At 37.4% G+C, this 18,596-nt stretch overlaps 1 protein-coding gene across 3 annotated transcripts in view; it reads left to right on the top strand.

The window, feature by feature from the left end:
• WFDC1 (WAP four-disulfide core domain 1) overlaps window positions 1–18,596 on the top strand; it is a 114,684-nt gene that overhangs the window by 39,975 nt on the left and 56,113 nt on the right. The window lies entirely within an intron of this gene.

Here is an 18,596-nt window from a genome sequence, read left to right as displayed (position 1 = left end):
TCTATAGGATTTTCATGTCCCACTGTGTGTACGAAGAAGTGGCTGTGTTTGGCTCACAAAGCTGTGTTTGTGCCATTTGCACAGTGGGTACAAGGTGCAGGTGGTGCCCTTTGCTTGCACTGAGCTGTTTGCCCTTGTGATGTGTGTGGGACTTGTGCACGGCTGAACTGAGGCACCTCGGAAGCAAATCCTGCAGCTGTTTATCAGTGCTGAGCAATGCTGTGGCACAGCCTAGGACAGGAAACCTTTGCTAATTGGACCTTTTGGCACATCTCTCTTGGCCCACGTGGTGCCCAGAAGATTAACTTCTTATCAGGCTTCACCACTGGGGTTTACACTCAGGCCCTAATTATGCCATTTACTGAGAAAGACCAGATAGATGCCTGAAGGCAACTGAGTTCTGGGAGCACAGCTCAAAATCACTTAAATCCTACCACCTTTGTGCAAGACGCAGTTTGCTCTGCCTATCAGTCTTTCTTATGGATTATTTTTGCAAAGAAAAAGCAAACCTATTCTAATTAACTTTGGATGGATTGTTTCACAAAAGGATAAAACCAATTAGCATTTCCTTCTCACCTTGTGAAGCCCTTGTGTGGTTTTGCTAAAGGTTATATTTCTGGAACTGGCTGACAAGAAGGTGAATAAATCCAAATCAACGAGTAAATCTTGTACATAATTCAGTAATTTGAGTGTTATACTTATTTAACATGAAATACATATTTTTTAATGTTTAATTGTTTAAAACTTCATCTCCAATACTGGGCACCCTAATATTTGTTTTACTGGGACTTGCAGCTGTGTCTGTAGCTAGATCAGGACCTCATTGCCAGAACTAGAACCATATCAGTATCTGTCAGTCAGTCCTTAAGAGCCATCTGTCTTCATAAATGAGACAGAAAGGAAAGAAATATTTTTATCTTAGTTTTATTAGCAGGAAATGAAGACACCAAAAAGGGAAATGCTTTATTTGGTGTCTGAGGAAGCCAAGCCCTGAACCCATCTCTGAAAGTCTTAAATATATAGCTTACTCCTTGACCCGTCCTTCTTCTCTGGCCAGTCTCTGCCTTCTGCTCTCCCAGATCCTGCTACTATATTTATAGGAGATCTTTCTTAATATTTCAGCTTCTAAAATTGTTAATGCCAAGACCATAAAACTGAAGTCTATCCCCAGGTGCGAAATCATATTTCTGGCTCAATTCAAACCTCTGCTGACTTGCTTTTACATTTATTTATTTTTTCTTTTTCATAACTACGTCTGTAGTTTTCCTGTTAAATTCCCCTTAGATTTGCCTTATTCAGTATGAGCTTTATAATCTTTATTCTCTTTTTCTGTTTGTTATTCCCCTTGCAGTTCCTGGAATTGCTCTCTCCTTGCTCCTTAGCCATCTGGTCATATCAACTTCTTTTACACACCCTTTATGCCTTAAATGCAGTTTCCATATGCTTTTTTTATGTGTTAATATATAAATGACATTCCTGTCTCCTCCGTTGTTTCCCCTTACTGTTTTTGCCGTTCTACCATAGTATCTTAGACCAGACAAAGCCTAGCCCTATGTAAACCAAGGTTAAAGCTTCAATTTTGGCTGTACGGTATTTGATGGAATTCAAATTTTGAAATGCACAGTGGAGATCTAGTACACTGGCTCGAAACCGTGTGGGTATGATGGTGAGGCTATCATCATGTCCGTGTGAAACGCAGAGGAGAATTTCATAAAGATATCCACTGAAGTGAACAGATTTTTCCCATATAGTAGGATAATGAAGTTATTTATGGCATTAGCATTTCGGTATTGATAATGGTTAATTGTTGTAGAAAATAGGAAAGACGGTGAAAGTCACTGGCTCTAATATCTTGCTTACCTGCAATTTTATCTCCTGCTTTTTTTTTTTTTTCCTCTGTAATTGTGCCAGAATCCTGGATCAAGCAGCAGTTATATACAGAATCTATATATACAGAAGCAACATTTTTTTTTCACTAAGGACATAATAAAACTCGAGTTCATTGGCACAGAATATTGTGTACAAAAGTGTAAAGAATTCAGAAAAGGACTGAACAAATTGAAGCAAGGAAGGTCCACCATGTAGATCCAATCTCTGGCATGGAAAATCAGAGAAAAAATTGCCAGGCAGCAGGAAGGTATTTTAGTGGAAATGCCAGAATTGTCACTCTGCTTTTTTCTAGATTTCTGATGATGTACATGGGGGCTACACAGACCCTGGTGTGACCCCTTGGAGAAGTCTTTATGCTAAGAAACCAGAGGAGGGTGGCCTAAGCTCTTCTAGGTTGGTCATGCTTTTTTGGGTTGATCATGCACTAGTTAGTTACTTGACAGTATTTCTCTGTCAGAACAGCAAAAAAAATAGCTGGATATAAAACTCTGATTATATATGTATGTATATGTATTTTATATATCTATTCAAGATTAATTATGTCTGTTTATAATGGGTAATCTCACAAAAGAGTAGACTGTACACTTGGAAACTGTATGTGCTTTCAGGTATTCCAGTCATTCTGCAGGGAGCAGGCAAATAATTTAATAAAGGCAGTGTGTTGTCAATCTTCCTTTCTTCCCAACCAGGCTTTTTGTAATACTTAAATATAACACAAAGATAATTACTTTCCCTGACATCTATACCAGAAGATGCATTTCAGGCTTTTAAAGTCAGAAAACAAAAGTGTAAATCAAAATAATTATTTTAGGACATATGAATGCACAGAAGAAATAGGCACATAAAGGAGAAAAAAAAATGAATGAAAGAAATTTTAAAACCTATACTGTCTTCATTCATTGACTTAGGAATTAACACATTGTTGAATCTTGAGTTGCTGCAATTTCATCACTTAATTATTGTGTGCTGTTTTTTAATATGTTGAGTATGCTGCCTTTTGCCTGTGAAGATTAATTCTTTAAGCCTCAGCTAATGTACAGACCTGTCCCTTCCCAGGTTCTTTTTGTTTATGCCATATGAGTCCCTGTGACAAAAATATTTTTTTTTTCCTTTATTTGCAAAATAATTGGCATGGAATTGAAAAGAGCATTTTAAAACTCAAAATTAGTTTAAATACTTTCCATTGTGTTCACAGGTGGTTAAAACTTCTGGAAGTAAATGGATTTAGATAGCCTTGGTACATGAAAATTCAGTGTCTTTTCAGATCCTCATATTATTCATTGGGCATAAAGAAGAGCTTAGCTTTCTTTTCTTAGTTTAATTATCGTATTGCACATTGCAAGGTAAACTTTCAGGATTTATGTCAATATTTTATTCAGTCTAACAATGTTAGCTTCATGTTCCTGTTTATTCCTTCATAATTTGTCTTTATGGAGCAATAGAAATATCCTTTCTTGCCAAATGCCTAGTTTGTTTGGATAATTAAGTTGACAGTAAAGGGCTGGATTCACCTCTTCATTATTCAAGCCTTAGTGAGTTGCAGAATTATTGATTCCAGTAGAATAATGCTAGCAATTGCCCAGGAGTATGTGGTAAATCAGGCAATGGATGCCCTTGATTTATTGAGTCACGTGTATTGTTGGCAGTGTTTTCTTCCTTCTTTCCATCACTGTGAAAGTAGTTTGTTTTTTCTTTGTTGAGTTTCATGAAAGCCAAACAAGCCCCTTCTCAGTATGCAAAGTACCACTAAAGCCAATGAATTATTCTAAGCATTTGTTAGCTATATAAAGGTAATGAAGTTAAAGATACGTAATGCACAAATTTCTGTGTCCTTTCACTCTTCTCCATGCACAAAGACTGAACCTAGGAGTTAACTTCTGTTACATTTTCTGAAGTTTTCTCTACTCATCTTCTCTGGACTGCCTAGAAAATTGTACCTGTTAATGGATAGTACCCAGGGAAACTAATTTCAAATGGATAATCATTCCTATGTCAATCCCAAAGCATTTTTCACATGAGAGCTGAATCACTTAGGTTTAAGGGATTACAATGTTGTGTGGCATGGGCAGATGAAACAGAGCTGAATGCCATGGCTTAGAGCTGAGTGCTATTATCTGTCCACCTAGATTGATTAAGTGAAACATCCAGGTAATCTGAGAGTCGTGCTTCAGAGGAAGACAATCTAAAGTCTTTCATAACCTGATCTGGAGATTAATTCCCTCCAGATATCAGTTCTGGTGATCAGTCTCATCTGAGCACTACACACTAGTTGAGCATTTCAGGAAGATGTTTTTCTACCATCTCTGAGCACAGGTCCCTTAGAGGTGCCAAAATTTTTTATGGGAAACACATGCAACCTTCCCTCCCTTGAGTCCAAATGAAAGGGCACATCTGTCTAACTGCATGCACCTCAGGGAAAAAAAATATATATATAAATATATATATATATATATATATATTTTTTTTAATATATATATATTTTTTAATAATATATATATATAAAATATATATATATATATATACAGTCTGCATTTTCGTCCTTACTGAGATCCTAGCAACTGAGGGAATTAACGCAGACCCTGGTGATAATCAATATGAGATTGTTGTTAATAAATGGAAGATTTATTTGGGAGAAGCATTTTGTTTTCTCTCTTACTCCACAGGCAGATTTAGACTGTGGGTCTTGATGTATCTATTGAAGTAGAGAACATCTTGACATCGTAAAACCTTTGGTGAGATAAAAATTGGAAATCATTTAAACTTCTTTATTTTTCACCCAGTGCTTTTCATTTCAAAATTCCAAGGCATTTATGAATCACACCATTTTCATGGCTGATATTAAAGGAGTCATTTCAATGGCTGACCTCAGGATCATTGAAATACCATAGATGCCCAGTAGATAGTACAGGATACAGACATACAGATATACCTTCTGCTATTTCCAAAGACCCTCCAAAAAACATATATTTGACTGTCATCTGAGTACTGAGGTAGTTTTTCTGGTGGTTTGGTTTGGTTTTCTTTTACTATCTTCATGCATTTCTGTAGTCAGTAACAAGACACATGATGAAAAAAAGAAACCTTTGTTTCACTGAGAAGCTATCTGCACAGGGGCAGGTAAAAAAGAAATTGTATTTGTGCCACCATAAGTTAGGGAAAATAACACTCGCTTCAAAATTTGAAGAAAATGGGCAGAAGAAGGTGATGGAAATTGGCTAGGAAGAAAAACTGAAGAAACTTAACTGGAAGTTTCAAGTGGCTTGAATGTTATTGTTACATGCTTAAGAGAATGCTCACTTGGGAGTGTATTTATGCCTGAGATACCATTGATTTTGAGCTCGTGGGATCACAGGTATTTATGTACATAAACACACACCTGACTTACTGTGCACACTAAAATACCTGCCATCAGGTGATGCAGTATTGAAAGAGAAATTATAATATTGTGGTTACAATACAGAAAAAGTTTCTTTCTTACCTTTGTTAAAATCTTTCCTTGTCATCCCAGACACATCACTTAATATCTGTGTGTCTTTGTTTCCTACTCATAAGTCAAATAAATATAACTCCTGTGGTCTTGTAAGGAGAACTCTGTTACTAAGACAGAGCAGCAAGCTCCCAGACAGGGAGAAGAACAGGAGGCATTAAGAAGTTGATCTTCAATTAACTGTGCTGGAGAAGACTTTTTTTTTAATAGGCGGATAAGTTACTAGTCAGAGTGATTATCTAAAGTCGTATAGCTCAAGAATCAAATACAGCTATGCTTTCAGTTTTCAAATGGAAAACAGAAACGGTGTTAAAATTACATTAGCTACTGTGACGAACTGCCAGATTGAAATGTGAATCACTAAGCAGGTGAGGTGGGTTTGAATACTGAATGTCGTTGATTTTTTTTTCCTCTCTCCTGTTAGGATTTATTTCTCAAATCATTTAAAAGTAACAAAGGAAGGTCTGAAAATATTTTTAAAGTTGTTACTGTTGAGATTGATTACTTCATCTAGTTTTTCCTAATACAATACTGCTCAACTGAATTACCATACAAATCCAGCTCTGCATTTATGATGCATTACATTAAAAATAAATAAATAAATAAATAAATCATTCTATTTTTTTCCTAAGGCTTCAGGCCTTGCATTAAAAAGCAATATACATAAAATGCATTGTTGTGCACATAGTACCTCGCACTTGTTAAAAGTACCCTTAAGCTCTTTTTTAATAATTTAGCTGGTTCCTCATTGAGATCTGTATCTATTTTAATCAATGAAATGTTAGCTTCATCCAGGCTAAATACAAAGATATTATGATTTGATTGTAGTCAAACTAATTGAAAAAGGCTATGTGCTTGCATTTTGACCTCTTGAAACCCGTGGGAAGATCCCCATCCAGTGGGCTCTGAATAGTTGTTTAACTTTTCTGTTTGAGAGGAAAAGAGAGAATTTTCACTCCTTGCAATGGTTCTCGGAGTTCCTTCATTTCCTTTGGTGAGAAAATTATCAGATCAACACTGAACATTTTTTTTAAACCCACCTTTGGGTGAGAACCCAAGCTTATCCCTCAAGCCCCCATTTCAGACCCATCTTTCGTTCTATCTGACAACAACTACTCTTTGTTTTTCATGGTGCAGGTTCCTATTTCAAAAGTGAATTAGGAGCTGAATTAGAACTATTTTCAAAAGTAAGCCCTTGGTTTGCATTTTATTCCCTACAAGCTCTTTCTCTATTTATTTATTTAATTATTTATTAAGGAAATTTGCTTTAGCGACCCCTCTCAGCCTGCAGAACTACAAGGTTTCAGTAATAAAAAGCTTCAGTAGTACAAAACCTATATCATTGCTCAGGTTCCTGTCCAGCTGACAAAAGATGGACACTTTCCACTAAAATGGTATTTTTCACCTTTCCCTGATTTCTGGCTGTTTTGTCAGCTCTTCATGTAGAGGAACTTTTTAATTACTTTAAGGTACATTAGGGGGCTGGCTTGACATGCAACTGCACAAGGATTAGGAACGTAAAAGTGCCCCTTGTGAGCTTTCCCACACAACATTGACATTCTGGGCCATTAGCTCTTGCAAACTGGTCACTCTGGTTTCAATCTGTATTCTCTACCTTCTTCTCTCCTGGAAAGTCAGAGGATTTGTCATCTGCAAGTGCTGAAATACTGGAGAGGAAAAATAATCAGAAAAATGTTTCATTTATTGTAATGTTAAAATTGTCAGCACAATGATTTGGAAAATGTCTGACTCTCGGTGGCTGGGCAATGAATGGATATGTGATTCACATTTATAACCCAACTTTTGTTGTAAACACTACAAATATGCATTAACTAATGATAAAATCAAGGGAAAAGTCTGGGAGGATAGAAAGAGAGACAGTGATAGAGCTAGGGAGATTAGAGAAAATGGTAGGCATTAATAAAATTAGACTGAACATGGGGAAAAACAGACTAATATGTCCAGTGTAGGGGGATAATCTAAAGGAAAATAGCCATAAAGTATGAAGAGAGATGAATGCAGAGGAAAATAAATGTCTGGAAAGCAGAAATGCTGTTTGTTTTTTTAATATGATGGGGTAGCTAGCATAAAGCAAAACATATAGTGACCCCATTCATGTAGTCCATCCACCAAGTAGTCAAAAGATGCTTGTACAGATATTTTAAAAGATGATGGATTGTGGATTGAATTGAAGTAGTGTTAAGTTTTCAGTTCATGTTGCTTTACATTTCATTATCTGAAGAAGATATGTAGAATGTGAAAGGGGTGGTGTTTGCAGAATTATTTAAAGACATGAAATTTTGGTCTTTCAGGACAAAATTTGAGAAAGAAATAAAAACAGAGCTTAAGAGACTATGAATGACATGATAACCATCCGCAGTTGTTATATGGGTGTTAACATGAAGCAAAAGAAAATAATTGCTTTGAATGATTCAGGTAAAGCCACAAAGAGTCGGCCTATATGTTCAGGATAGGTGACAGAAAACATCTTAACTAAAACATCTTAAATAAATAAATGAATACTTCAGCTTCTGAGTGGAAGGGAACTTTTCCAGTGAAGCTGCTCTTATGTCCCGAGGCCTTGCCCAGCCAGGAGTTGTTAGCAGCCAGAAGCTGACCTGGATGTGTGAAAGCCCTTGGGGTAAGCCGGAGAGAATGTTGACCCAGATTTTACCCTTGGGTTAACAAAGGGCAGGACGCACTGCACTGAAATAATGGTGCTGAAGGGCTGGTCAGACAGAGGGGAGTTGGCAAATGCCAGGGTCCCACAGTCCTCTCCTGAGGTCCCTCCTGAAGCCATGACAACACAACAAAGCTGTGTAGAAACCAGGGGTGCCTGTTGGGTACTGTTAGGCATTGCCCCAGTGTTGGATCTCCCCAAGGTGCAGAGAGGAAAGCTGAGCAGGAGCTCAAACACCCCCTATTCTCTGTTGAGCAGTACAAACACCAGTCAGAGCATTTTCACATTCACTTCTCTCATTTGTTCTTTAAGGCCTCTTATGCAGAGCTTGAATGACAGATACTCCTGTTTCTGCAGTGCTTTCTTCCTAGTCTCTTTCAATAATTCATATTCATCTACACCTCATTCCTGTTCTCCTTTTCATTGCTCCTTTGATAATTAAACAATAGGACATGAAAGGTATGTGAGATGCTGAGATATTGCCGTGGCTCAAAATACACCCGACGTTCGAGTGAGGTAACTTAATTACCACTTGGTCTCTTATTGCCTGCCAGGGAAATAACTAGGCAGTTGTGTTACATATAAATGTATGGCAGCGAGTGAGAGGGAAAAGGGAATTTGAAGGCTCATTGTGGCTGTGATATTTCTTCGTGTACTGAAGTCAGAATTCTTGTAGTTCATTTTAACTATTTCACAGAAAAAAAAAATAAAATAAAATACAATAAGCATGTCTCCAAGCACCCTTTTTCTTGGGGAAAACAGATATTATCATTGTATTTTGTTGAAATGCTTTCTTACCTCTGGTAAGTTCTTGTTTTATACATGGGCTGTAGAAACTTCAGTTCCTTGGTAATTTTACATTAGTGCAGACATTTTATTTATGGACTGAACAGGACAAATTCTGCCTCCAAGATTTTGCTGTTTAGAACTTTCCTTTCTAAAAGTGTTGCAGAGAGACTTAAGTAGATGGCAGCACTTGGCTCAGCCATCTCTGTTAAGAAAGGAGAGTGATTTGAAATGTGGTCATTCCAGGCTATTTATTTGGATAGCAGAAAACAAGAAGCTACTTAGAGGGTGATAGAAAAAGGATATCAGGCTCAGAAAGCCTGACTCCCTCCTGTTCCTTGCCCTTCTCTTCTGACTCTATAGCTGGCCAAAAGGGACAATCTTTCAACCCTGACAACCTCAATTAGATAACTAAACTCAATGGTTGCATCCAGGCTTTGTGTAGGGATGAAAATTTTCCTTCTAACAACATTTAATCTGCTGAAGGGATTAGAAATATGAAAAGATTTTTATCTATAATATAAAATAACTCAAATTGGCATAAGCTCATCAAGTAAAATAGGCAGCAGAAATACCAGTCAAGTTGCTTGAGTATCATTCTCGATGGTCTACTTCAACTCCCTGCTTCCTAATCTTATACATAACAAGATTTCATAACTCTGCAACTCTCTGATTGTTTCTGTGGTTTCTTGGTGCTGCCATTTTGTACTACTTCTGCAGCAGTTTTCCTTTTGACAAGAACTTCCACCAGCCTGTTTTCCTCTCAGGTCTCATTTCAATGTATCAGTCCATGTTGATGGATCCAGGTAATATAGTACATCTTTTTATTCATTTGGTGATAGTGTGGTGTATTATTGCTTGTGTTCTCCTCCAGGCTTTGCTGATCGTATGCTACTGCAAAAGATTGAAAAATCAATACAGATGTTTACTTGTTTCATCTTTAAATGCATCAGCAGATAAAAACAGGGAGAGCACTTGAGGTGATGTGATCTAAACACAAGATTATCTGAGGGCATCAATTGAAAGCAGAGTCTATTCTAAACAATGACTAAGGTAAAAATTGTACCACTTTACTCAGCACCTCTGACTTGTAGCTTGAACTCAGAACTGCTGCTGTTATTGGCAATGCTGCTCTCCTCCAGCTTTGGAGAAGCAATCCTGCTAGGAGAAAAGCAGCTAAATCACCTTCCTTTTTGTGCATTGTCAACAGAATTGGTCACCAAGTTCAGGCAGAGTTCTGTGATGATACCCAAGGACATGCAGGGCATTGCAAGTACTTCATTACTGGTGGTATGAGAAAGAAAGAACTAAATCTGATTGGAGAAAGGAAAAATGATATGATGTTTTCCTGGTTTTAGAATGAGATCATAATTTTAAGAAATAACCTTGTAAAGCTTCATATTCCAACATATTTTGGCTGGCTGCAGGACTTTGCCAGGACTCATAGATTCCAGATTCACGTTTGTGAAGGGCAGATAATTATTTTACTGTTACGGAAGTGTTATTATTTTCATGTAAATTATTATCTCATAATTTGCCATGTTCTTTCTGTGATACTTTTGCTACATTATAGTTCAATTATTTCCAGAAAAAAAAATGTGTTTTGTTACATGAGAATTGTCTAGAAATCAATGCTGGTTCTCTGGTATATAAGACAAGATTGTTTTTGCTATTGCTCAGTCATTAGTGGTGTTACAGCAGAGCTTAAGAATCCAAGGAATAGACTTGAACACCCTCTTATTTGGTAGAAACACAGGACAAACAGATGGTTGTTGTCTCAGAAAGCTTGCCCTTGAAATAGATGCAAGAGACTAAGCCAGGCACTGTGGGTTTGTTTGGACTTCAGCAGTGTTTGAAAACATTTACCACTTTCAAGGCAAAACTGGGTCTCTGATTTCACCGCGAGACTCTGAGTGAATTCCCACAGTTGTCATTAACTGGCCAATTGCCCGATACATGCAATGTAAAGGCCAGATCCTGTTCACCTCTGTCCCAGGATCATTCTGTTTATTTTACTCATGCAGGATGCTGTCCTGTTAGTTATTAGAACATGTTCATATGGACAGGACAAGAAAAATCTGTTAGTACTTGTTCAAGAAAGAGAAGGACCATATGTTTTCAGGCCAGGGCCAAAGCCGAATATTTTAGACTACAACAAGGTAATGCTGGGCTTTAGATGCTGTGCAGAAAAGCCTGTAGGGAGGGAGTGTTAATATCATTAACATGTATTTTGAACATTTTCATTTCATGACATTCACAAGTCTAATAAAAAGTTATGCACAACACTTAGTGTTTGTTTGATAAATGTTATAATTTTATATGCCTGGTATATGGAAGCTGGAGTGAATTTGTGATAAGGGGAAATCTTTTCTGTTTGAAGATGCAATATGGAGATAGGAGTGGGACTATTATCTTTGCATTTCCACTGCATTCAAGGTTTTAAAAATCAATTTTTAATTACTGATCCCAGGCATTCTGAGCATACAGAGTGCTGACTTACTAGTGGCCCTTTTAGAGCTCTTCTGGGTGCGTCAAAGCAATTGTGACCATCTCAGCCAGTTGCCAGGGCCCTGCACGCTCCTGAATTCACGGCTGTCCTTTTGTCATGCCCTTCACAGGGCAAGGTCATGGGGAACCTGTCACAATATCAGCAACTGTTCTCCTTTCTTGCTACAGGTGCACTTGGCCACAGTGAAGTTAGTTTAGGCTGTCTTAAGGATAAAAATATAATCCATCCGTCTTGTTGATTTTATTAAGTTATATCCTCTGTTAACATGAATGAGGACTATAAAAATCCTTTCTCATGTCTAACTCACTTTAGGTGCTATATTCATGAGAAAGCCCCCAAAATTCCAGTTGACTTATTATTTACAAGACATTGTTCACAAGGAAAAAGGAAAAAAAAATCCAGAGCAAGTTTTTTTTATTATCATTATTGTTATGTTTGATTTTTATACAGAAACCCTAACCTGCTCAGTTAGCAGCCTCACAATTCAATATATATTTGTCAGGAAAGTGATTTTATTGTTGTCTTTGTAGCACTCATTTCAGATAAAAACACAAGGGAAAAGAAAGTTGAACTAATTTTTGGCTGGTTTAGCTTTGGGAGTACATGAGGCTATTGCCATAGTTTCACCTTTGTGAAGCAGTTACCTGCTGTGCTGTTTATTTGTCCTATCAGGTGTGTTCAAAGAAACTTAATTTTAATCCTTTAATGCTTAATCTATGCATAGCTTTCCATTGTTACCCGAGGATATCAAATAACATGTTTGAGTTTAGCCTCATTTTGCTTCCTGCTCCCCCAGGCATGCACTTAAATGAAAATCCGACCCTTTGTGCTTTGGCCTTTCATCTGTAGAATAATGATGGCACTTATGCTCTGACTTTCTTCTCTCTGTAGGTTAAAACCCTTGGGAGATGATCCATCTCTCAGTACGTGTCTGCACAAGACCTGTACATAAGGGGGTTAGTTCTGCTGGGAAGCTCTAGGAGTTCCTCAACAAAGAAATAATAAATAAATAAATAAATAAAAAGTAACTTTTGGAGGATACTCTGCAGTGTTTATGAAGCAGAGAGAACTTTGAACTTGTCTGAGAAAGCATTGCAGTAAACCAATTAAAGTGATATGCTGTGAGTTCAATACAAGTACCCTAAAGCAATCAGGTGTTAGGGAAGTTTTCTTTTGATATATGCATAAAAAACGATGATAAAATTTGGTGCAGATGCACTCACTCTGCAGTCCAAGGTAGTTTTATTGTGTAAGTTGCACCTTACTTCTCCCACATCAAACTTTGTCCATAGTGGAGCAGAAAATACTGAATTTACACTACTGACACTAGTATTTGATTTTTATGCTAGTATTCACTGCTGATACTTTCCATCAAGAATGTGAAGTCAGGAATATCTGCCCCATGCTAGAAGTAAAATGAATACATATACTGAAGAATAGTGAACCATGACTTCTTGTCTGTGTACTTCTGGATTTTGGATGTTAATTTCTTGGTCATTTCTGTCTGGGAGTATTTTAAATGATGTTGTCAAATGTTAATTAACTTGATATTTGCTTTTTGCCTAATACTTTGTCTTCCTATCTAGATGGAAATAGAGATACATGATTTCTTCCACTTTCTGACTTTCTCTGACACCTTGCAAAAGGTAGCAAGTTGTTGTGACTTTTTGGAATCATTTCAAGTTGTAACTTCATTTCTGCTTCTGACATATCCCCTGATGATCAAAGCTATTACATGCCATAACATTATACCAACTAAAAGAGACTGAAGTGAAACCAGTCCAGAGATGTTCAAATGTATTTATTGCATTGAAGGATTTTTATTAAATTGTATATTTAATGGTTTTTCAATTGTTCGTAACACTTATACAAAATAATGTAATTGCAAAACAAACGAATACATCATATTCATGAAAAAGCATTTAGCTGTATTTCTGCCTTTAATGCTGTTACTGATAGCATCTAAAGAATATGCTATTGCCAATCTTATTATCTTTTATTACTTCAGCTTTTTGCAGTTTGGTTCTACTGTTGCTCATCTTGCTGTTTTTAAGGAAAAGCTGTTTGTTACTTATGTGTTATTTGTTATTAAATCAGTCAACTTCTGAGCCATACCTGGTATCTACATTTGGGTTGTTTCAGCTGTGGACAGGTATCTTCTCTGGCAAGGGATAGTGCTCATCTCTTTAGCCAAAAAAAAAAAAAAAAAGACAAGGCATGAAATTTGGGGATCACCAAATTGTGTGGGATCACCAAAAAAAGACCTGTTAAAATTTCCTATTCTGCAGAATACTCCTTTTTTTTTTTTCTTTTTTTTCCTTTTTTTTTTTTTTTTAAATTAGTAGAACCACATGACACAGGTATTGGTTTTGCATAGTTTTTTGGAACTGTTCTCCTTTGACATTTAATGAAGGAAAATACCTCCCTTCCCAAAGACTGTTTATCATCCTTTTAATATACAGTCCTGCTCATGTTGAATTCCTTATTAATGGTTTAAACAAAGAGCAGTAGTTCGATTGAGATCTCCTGAATCAGGAGCAGCAAGAGATCAGCGTTAAAACTAGTGACTCAGTCATGGAAAGTACTGTTCCAGAAGGAGGTTGTCTGTCATCAGAGAGCCCAACTCTTCAATAGTATCGTGTTTGCTTTAAATCAGCCTGCTTGGTGTTATTTGCCTAGCAGATGATCTTGCTCTTCTACCTTGCCCTTGAATCCTCCTTCCTGCCCTTGTCAGCTAACAATGCAGAAACCTGAGGCTGGGGTTTCCTTCACACTGTGTCAGCACAATAACATCAGGAGGTGCCAACCACCTCTTGGTTTGCAGGCTAGTAGCACTGTTTTTGGTTGCAGGCATAAACTATATTCAAAGAAAACACGTGAAGGAACATTTTGTTAAGAATGAAAGTACTTTTTCCTTCACTGGCAAGGACCCATGTTCGATGTTCCTTGCAAAATTATATCTGAACTTGACTAGTTTAGACATGCTATGACTTGCTATGCTAATATTAATTTCTCATTCAGTAATTATCTTATGAAACAGACAGATTAAGCAGTCATATGGCCACACAGATGCAGAACACTGTCATGTGGGTGACATTGGCAGATTGTGCTCGTAATAAACATTTAGTTGAAGGGAAGATGAGGAAAGAGAGCAGTGTAATATGGCTCCTCATCCAATTTGCTTTCCTGTGCTAAGTATCTCTGGGGCAGAATTGTAGAAAGATTTGCAAAATTGCTTAGAAAGTCCTAGTGAATGAGCTGTCTATATAAAGGCTGAAGATTGTCTTTGATAGCAAAGGAAGGAAAGACAGTTTGTTGTCTAGAAATGACATTCTTCCAATCTGAGGTGCTTGTGTGAGTCTGTTATGACAGGATCTGAACATCTCTCCAGCTTCAGTGTAATACCTTTGCAATCTCAAGAAGTGTAAGGAACCCTTATCCCCATTTCTCCTGTAGAGGTGCATTGCAGCTTTTCTTTCTTACTGGAGTGATCCATGGTACTCACCGGGATTCTTGTCCCCTCACTGAATGCTGCTTATTGTACCTCCTGCACACAAGGGTTTCCTTCCTTGGGAGGCAGTGTGTGGGAAGCCCTCCACATGGCAGATGTTACTGCAGTGCAAGATCCCAGTGCACCTGGACCAAGGAATGTGGAAGTGCTCCTGCACTCTGTTCAATGGGCAGAGCCAGAGCAAGAAAGGATGATTTTGATGCTCAAGATAAGACTGAAGTGGTTGGATGGATGGTGTGTGGTGGAAGTTAGGGACTTAAACTAGAATTACAGTCCTAAAAACCACATTCAGTGTCCATCCCCATTTGGAGGTAGCTGCCCTCTGTAGGTACCTGAGCTCGTTAAGCTTCCAAGGAGCCCAGTGCTTTGCTTCTGCTTCTTTACCCCATGCCCAAGTCCAGTGGGGGTTGAAAAATAAGATGCACCTTCCACATGCATCTGCAGAGAGTTCCTGGATTCAAAACTCAGTTTAAACTCAGCACAAGGAGTAAGGATGAGAATGACTTTGTTTTGTTCTACAGTAGAAAATATTTGACCATTCCTCTTTGTTCTCAAATTGACTCAGAGCAAAATCTGCAGCTGAGTAGAAGTCAGCTGAATCTTCCATCCCTGACTTTGTCTCTGTCTCTTTACAATTCTCATTAGTTCACACCCTAAAAACAGTATGGGGAGTCTGGTCCATATGGAAAGGAGTTGGTTCAGTAAACAAGGTCAAATGAACTAATTTTATTTTTAGCAGACAGAAGAAAAAGATATGAATGAAAATGAAGTTTTTAATTGTTATTACTGATTATCTTTTTGTTTGTGCAAACTAGCTGTGTTGAGAAACAAAGCCACATCTGGTGGTTCAGGTTCCTGCCATCATGTTTCGGTAGGGTCAGAGCTGAACATGTGCCACAATCAGAGCTGCTTTTCAGGATATTACTTATGCCAACAGCTTTTCGGAAAATCAGTCTGTTGTTTGGCAAAAACTGATTTCCTGCCTACGCCCTACTGGTCAGAACAAAATCAGTTCCAGCATCCAAAATTAGGCAAAAGAACAAAAAGCCTCATGCAAGCATGAATACTGCTCACTCTGGTGCAAAGGTCAGTCCTCCCTCCTGCCACAGCTCCCACTGAGTGTGTGCTCTATTGGTGTATGGGTGCAAATGTGAAGCACGTGGCAGCATGGGGTTATGAAGAGAAAAAAAAGAATCACAATATTTGAAGTAGTTGAGTCTATATATGTTTTACATATCTTGTAATGTTGTTTACATTTTGTACTCTAAATATTTCATAAAATACTTCATTTTAAAAAATCAATATTTAAATTTAAAAGCGTGACATGAAAATTCCAAGAACCATATATTGGGTTCATATCAAATACTGAAAATGAAATTATCTCTGAAATTTCATCACTTGGGGCATTTTACCCTGTCAGTTCAAATTCCAAGAATAGTATTTCTAAACCATTCTAGGAGATGTTTTGCTCTTAACTAATACCTCCCTAGGAGCTCCGAATTCTTGTTGTTGATCACTGTGTAATGAGAATAGCATATTTTGGTATTGCAATAAGTGACCCAATGAAGAGGTTGCAGCTATATCAAGGCGAATAAAACCTTGGATATCTAAAGGACTAGAAGAACCTCATATATCCCAGGATTGTGGAAGAGAGTAGGAGAAAGAAAGAAGAATATAATATTGTATTCAAAGGCCTAATATTGGAGCAAGGCTTTCAAATGTGACCTATATATTAATTCAGCATCATTCATATGTCTGGCAATGTAAGAAATGCTTCACTGAAACTGCCAAGGTTAAGCTAGCCTCTTATTTGCTTGGCTTTTTGTTGGCTTGTGTCTTTATGTTTGCAGAGTTGGGTAAACTTTATTGCTTTCATTTTAATAATATATCTGGAGGATGTTTGCTCATGTGTTTTTCATATTCAGCATACTGAAATCAACATTTTTTCATGGATTTGTGGATAATTTTGGCTCATGTTTTTGGAAAACATAAAGGCTGACCAGTAAAAACTGCAAGTGCAAGAGGATTTGGATGCCCTATGCAATAAGTTTCTAAAGGGAAGAGAGAATTTAGGACTCAGACTAGTGGTTCTTAAAATGTATTTCATAAAGTAATTGTTCCCTCATACAAGGTCTTAATATCCTTAACACCAAGGATTAATATCTTAACACCAGGACATAATATCCTTCTCCCCTCTGTTTGGAGGGGGGTAGATCCCTTCATAAGCAGGTGATCCTTCGTTTGCAACCCTGCAAGGTCTCCAAAATGTGGTTTGAGGCCTGCTCCTGGGACATGGCAGTCACCAGTGCTTGGCTTGAAAATTCCCATCAGGCAGTTTCCTATGTCTGTGTTTTCTGATATTATTTATTTTTAATGAACTGTCTTATACCTCTCTCTCACATTTCTACTTTCTGTGAATAAGATGTTTAAAAAAAAAATAAATAGGAAATCTGTCTCACCTGAGGTTCTGTAGCTTTATATTTTCAATACATCAAACCCAAATGTGACAGGCTGGTTGCCCATTTGTGAGTTTTACTAATGACTTCCATCCCTGGCTTGGATGTTGCAAGAAAGAAAAGTATGTGTTAATAAAGTCTAGCAGGCCTGTGGTGTATGACTCGGAAGTATGAAGAGCTCTAAAATCAAATCTGGATACAAATTTTAAATCTAACCCTTCGGGTTTGTGAAATGAGCTGACTCTGACACTCAGTTCTCTTTGAGTTACTGTACAATGAGAAATGTTGTTTATCCTTGTCAGGCCTTTGTAATATTCATCTCCAATTCATATGGAATACTTTATCACCATTTGACTAAAGCTATTGTTTCCCAAATATCTCTGTTTTCTGAACACATTTTTTGTGTTTAGCTTTTTACATAGGTTAGAACTTTTTTTTTTTTCTTTTTCCATTGCCTATTTTGTTGAATGTAGAAGTATCCAGGACAGCAGGGTGGAAGAATTTAAATATTTAGTATCATAAATATTTAACATCTTCAGGATTATATTTGAGTCTGAAAAGAATAAGAAGGAACATGTACTTCTGCCCATCTCTCAGACTGTCATGAGCCTGGGTCCAGCAGCTACAGAATTGCTCAGCAAAACGACCACAACATTCTAGCAGTTATATTATTAGTTGGTATTTGATTAACTGTAGGGACTTTGAGTCATGCAAGTCTTAGTGTCTAAGTTTATATGACAATGTACCTGTCACATATGTGCATGTATTACATGTGTATTATCTTTTACAGAATAGTTGCAGTAAATCTAATGAAAAACGTTGACTGCAGGACCACTTAAAAACTGGACATGACTGTGGTACTTTTTGGATGGTCTGTCCTGAGCAGGGCACACTTGTGGTTTGTACTTGTGTTTCTGCTATTTCACACCATGCTGCCCAAAAGGTAAGGATGGTATTTCACCATCCAGACCTCCCACCCACCACAGTTATCAGTAACCTAGGGCTCCTCTAGGCTGAAGCTGTGCTTTTTAGTGTGTTCCTCTTGCCCCATCCCTACCAGGGGTCTCTCTGGAGCTGCTTTCCACTGCAGCCACATCCCACATCAAAACAAAAGACATTTTATGGATTTTTAGAACATTCCCAGTGTTTCTTATTATGCTTTTTTTTTTTGTAGCTATCCTTCTTTAAGACTCATGGCAAATTAGTCACAGGTTTTAAAACTGAAAATAATTTCATTAACTTGTTTATTAGAAAAGTGTCATCTGGTATATCATTAT

The sequence above is a fragment of the Anas platyrhynchos genome, chromosome 12, assembly GCF_047663525.1.
Source record: "Anas platyrhynchos isolate ZD024472 breed Pekin duck chromosome 12, IASCAAS_PekinDuck_T2T, whole genome shotgun sequence".
NCBI classification, from domain to species: domain Eukaryota; kingdom Metazoa; phylum Chordata; class Aves; order Anseriformes; family Anatidae; genus Anas; species Anas platyrhynchos.
The sequence above is the reverse complement of the archived record's forward strand: the minus strand, read 5'-3'. Positions and strand labels throughout refer to the sequence as shown.